A 5440-nucleotide genomic window follows, 5' to 3' on the forward strand; every position below is an offset into this window, starting at 1 on the left:
ACTGGGGAATAAAAACCAGACGCTGCAAATCTGAAAGGAAATAGAAAATGTTGGAAAAACTTCAGGCGGCATTGATGGAAAGTGAAAGGATAAATATTTCTGTACTGCTTCCATACTCTCTTTTATTGGCTTTATCTACAGGGACACGGGCAGCTTCTGAAAGGTTTCTTTAGTGTGGGACTTCTCTTCCTGAAAAGATCACTCTGCACCAACAACAATCCGGAAACAAGCTACTTCTGGGAGCATGCACATAGGCAAAGGGGTAGTTGGATCATATCTAATGCAGTGTCAATACTAGTAGTTTCATGCGAAGGATCACTGGGGATCCGAGTCACCCCAACCACAAACCGTTCCAGCTGCTACCATCCAGGAAACGGTACTGCAGCATAAAAGCCAGGACCAACAGGCTCCAGGACACCTTCCACCAGGTCATCAGACTGATTAATTCATGCTGATGCTACTGTATTTCTGTGTTATATTGACTGTCCTGTTGTACATACTATTTATTATAAATTACTATAATTGCACATTGCACATTTGACAGGAGACGTAGAGATTTTTACTCGTCATGTATGTGAAGGATGAGTCAATTTAATTCAACTCATGATGGAGTGAGGATTATGACGGGCAGTAAACTCTGTGATTCTATTTTCCCGCCAGCTTACTGCAGTCTAACCACTTCACTCTATTGTAGGATAGTCAGCAAGAAGCCAAAAATGTAAGTAGGTGAAGCTCAAGGAGTCTGAGATTTGCTGACAAACTGGATTTAAAATTGACCTGGTGATAGGAATGAAAGGGTAGTGACCGATGGACAGAAACTGTAAAATATAGTGTACCTTTCTAACTCTGACTCAACCCTCTCTTTTCCTTCAGTCCTGCTTAAGGACCTCGGCGCAAACGGCGACTGTACTTAGATGCTGCCGGCTGCTGAGTTCCTCCAGCATTTTGTGTGTCTTCCTTGGATTTCCAGCATCTTTCTTGTTTGTGTACCATAGGGATCAGTGCTGGGGCCTTTACTGCTGGTAACGTATACTTTCCTATAAACGACTAGAATGACGATGTAGATGGTATGGTGAGTTTGCAGACAACACAAAAATTTGTTCAGATAGCAAAGAACATTGTCTCAGAATACAGCTGCAAAGTTAGATGGCATAGTGGCAGAAGTGTAAATGGCAGGGAGACATTAGGAGCTTTGATATTCAGAGTCCTGGGGTACAAATCAATAGCTGGCTGGAAGTGTGGATGTAGTTGGAGAGGATAATGAAAACAGATTTAGTACTGTGTGTATGCCTGTCTTCATAGGCCAAAGCATTACCTATAAAAGTTAGGATATCACCTTGTAGTTGTACAAAGCATCAGTTACATCACACTTAAAAGTATTATGTACAGCATAAAAGTGCAGAAGAGTTTCAAAAGGATTCTGCCTGAACATAGAACATAGAAATCTACGGCTTACAGGCCCTTCAGCCCACAATGTAACCTACTCTAGAAACTGCCTAGAATTTCCCTACCACATAGCCCTCTATTTTTCTAAACTCCACCTACCTATCTAAGAGACTTTTAAAAGACCCTATTGTATTCACCTCTACCACCATCACTGGCAGTGCATTCCACGCACTCACCACTCTGTGTGAAAAACTTATCTCTGACATCCCCTCTGTACCTACTTCCAAGCACCTTAAAACTATACCCCCTCATGTTAGCCATTTCAGCCCTGGGAAAAAGCCTCTGGCTATCCACATGATCAATGCCTCTCATCATCTTATACACCTCTATCAGGCCACCTCTCATCCTCTGTCACTCCAAGGAGAGAAGGCCAAGTTCACTCCACTCATTCTCTTAAGACATGCTCTCCAATCCAGGCAACATGCTTGTAAATCTCCTCTGCACTCTCTCTATAGTATCCACATCCTTCCTGTAATGATGTGACCAGATCTGAACACAGTACTCCACGTGGGGGTCTAACTAAGGTCTTTTATAGCTTTAACATTACTCATGGCTCTTGAACTCACTCCCATGTTGATGAATGCCATCACACCATACACCTTAACAACGCTGTCAACCTGCACAGCAGCTTTCAATGTTCTATGAATATGGAGCCCAAGACCTCTCTGATCCTCCACACTGGCAAGAGTCTTATCATTAATATTATATTCTGTCTTCAAAGTTGACCTTCCAAAATGAACCACATATCTGCCTCTTCTCAACACAGTTCTGCATCCTATTGATGTCCAGCTATAACCTCTGACAACCCTCCAGACTACCGACAACACCCCCAACCTTTGTATCATCAGCAAACTTACTAACCCACTCTTCTACTTCCTCATCCGGGTCATTTATAAAATCACAAAGAGGAGGGGTCCCAGAACAGATCCCTGCGGAACTCACTGGTCACCAACCTCCATGGAGAATATGAACCATCCACACCCACCTTTTGCCTTCTGTGGGCAAGCTCATTATTGATCCACAAAGCAAGATCTCCTTGGATCCCGTGCCTCCCTTACTTTCAGAATGAACCTTGCATGGGGAAACTTATCAAGTGACTAACTGAAATCCATATACACTACATCCACTGCTCTACCTTCATTAATGTGTTTTGTTACATCCTCAAAGAATTCAATCAGGCTCCTAAGGCACAATCTGCCTTTGACAAAACCATACTGAATATTCCTAATCAGATGATGTCTCTTTAAATGCTCATAAATCCTGCCTCTCAGATCTTCTCCAACAACTTACCCACCACTGAGTAAGACTCATTGCTCTATAATTTCCTGGGTTATCTCTATTCCTGTTCTTGATCAAGGGAACAACGTTTGCAGCCTTCCAATCCTTTGGTACCTCTCCCATCCCTATGCAAAGATCATTGCCTGAGGCTCAGCAACCTTCTCCCCTGCTTCCCACAGCAGCCTGGGGTATATCTCATCTGGTACCGTTGACTTATCTAAATTAATGCTTTTCAAAAGCTGCAGCACATCCTCTTTCTTGATGTCTATATACACAAGCATTTCTCTGTAAGTCATCCCCACAATTGCCAAGGTCTTTTTCATTAAGTATCATTAAGCAAAGTATCACTAAGTACCTCCGCTACCTCCTCCAACTCCATGTACACGTTTCCACTCTCGCTCCTGATTGGTCCTATTCTCACACGGCTCATCCTCTTGCTCTTCACATACTTGTAGAATGCCTTGGGTTTTCCTTAATCCTACTCACCAAAGCCTTCTGATGGCCCCTTCAAGCTCTCTTAATTTCGTCCTTGGGCTCCTCCCTGACATCCTTGTAATTTTCTAGAGCTCGAACAGTACATAATTTCTTGAACCTTTCGTAAGTTTTTCTTTTAACTAGATTTTCTACATCCTTTGTACACCATAGTTCTTTTACCCAACCATCCTTTCCTTGCCTCAATGGAACGTACCTATGCAGAATGCCATGCAAATGTTCCCTGAGTATTTGCTACATTTCCCTGAGAACATCTGCTCCCAATTTATGTTCCCAAGTTCCTGCCTGGTAGCATCATAATTCCCCCACCCCAATTAAATGTTTTCCCAAATTGTCTTCTCCTATCCCTCTCCAGCTCTGTGGTGAAGGAGATAGAGCTGTGATCGCTACCTCCGAAATGCTCTCCCAAGAGATCTGACACAAGACCAGAATTGAGATATAAAGAGAGATGGGATAGTGTGGGTTAATTGCAGGAGGCTAAGGGCTTTATGGACATTTAGAAAATTATGATGGACATATATTGGCTAGATAAGTCTTTTTTCCCAGGCAGGGTTCTAGTCTAAACTAGAGGGAATGTGAGAGGGGTGGCACTTAAAGGAGATCTGAGAGGTAACTTGTATAACAGGGTATGAATGATTCTGTTGAGAAGAGGTGAGTCATGTTCAGCAATTCTGCAGAACAGCAGAGGAAACAGCATTGAACAATGAGTAGAAAAGTGTGCCTGTAATACTTGCTCAGATGATATCAACACCCAGAAGCACAATCAACTAATCACAACATTAAGGAATTGCATTTTCTGCATTCTTCCCTAACTTTAGTTTGCTTCCAGCGTACTCCAGCCTAGACATTCTACCATTGCATAACATGCCCGAGGGCACGATGGAGAAACGTTCTCACGGCACTCATTGTGATCTTGCACTGTTGATTGGAAGATTTTACAACTTATTCTGCATTGTTGCTGTTTTACTTTATTTTAGGAGAAAGATATGCTCTGCATAAACAAGACAAGCTTTTCACTGGATCTGGGTACATGTGACAATAATAAACCAATACCAGTAACACAAGATTTACGAAGAAGGTAGAACATTTAAACTGCCAAGTTGTGCAAAGCTACAAACCAAGTGCTGGTAAATGGGGTTAATATAGTGACAAGGGACCTAGACAAGGATGGTTAGGACCCAAGTGTTGGAGTATCCAAGACTAGAAGTGGGACATGATATGAGACTGAAAGGAGGACAGGTTCTAAACTAGCTGCTAGAGGAGAATCCAAAGTAGACCTGATGACTGAACACCGAACCCTGAACCAGCTGCTCTGTAAGTATTAAAGTCCTGGCGCCCATTAGCAGTGTGGGCCTAAATCTTTAAAGGGGTCGCGTCAGCTATCCATGTTTCGGGGAGTCAGAGCATCTAAACCCCAGAAGCTGCGTATTGTAACAGGACCTCCTCCCCTCCGGCTGATTCCTGGCTCTCTGGCTGCTCAGTGTGAGGATGATGGTAGGTATGGGTGAGGGATGTCCCTTTCAGGAGCCCAGCACTGTTCCTCAGGTCCAAATCCTTCCCAGTGCACAAACGGCCGGAACAGTTGGTGAATCCAGAGTTCTTTTTATGGTGAAGACCTGTTCCCCATCGACAAACCTGGGTGGCTGCGGGGCTGATGGTGGTTGGGCTAATGGGCTGGTGCTCATAGGTTTTAATTTGGAAATGTGGAAAGTGGGATTGATCTTGAAGGTCTTGGTAAGCTGCAAGGTGTAAGCCACAGGGTTTACTTTCTTGAGAACCTTGACAGGTCCAATAAACTTGGGCACCAATTTCCTAGACTCCACCTGGAGAGGTAAATCCTGAGTAGACAGCCAGACCAGTTGCCCAGGCTGCAAAGCTGGTCCCTGTGTTCTCTTGTGGTCAACCTTCATTTCAGTCTTCCGGGTAGAGGCCTGCCCTAGTCCGTTTCTCCCTGCAGTATCAGAGGAGATCTTCAGCCACAGGAACCTCATCCCCAGCCTCCTGCTCAGGGAAGAGTGGCGGGGAATACCCAGCCTGGCATTCAAACAGGATCGTCCCTTGTGTTGAATGCTGTAAAGGGTTGTGGGCGACCTCTGCCCACATCAAATGGTCACACCACTCATCTGGTTTTTCTGAGGCCAGGCATCCCAGGGTTCATTCCATATCCTGGTTCACATGCTCCATCTGGCCAGTGGACTGTGGGTGAAACCCAGAGGAAAGACTC

The sequence above is a fragment of the Hypanus sabinus genome, chromosome 10, assembly GCF_030144855.1.
Source record: "Hypanus sabinus isolate sHypSab1 chromosome 10, sHypSab1.hap1, whole genome shotgun sequence".
Taxonomy (NCBI): domain Eukaryota; kingdom Metazoa; phylum Chordata; class Chondrichthyes; order Myliobatiformes; family Dasyatidae; genus Hypanus; species Hypanus sabinus.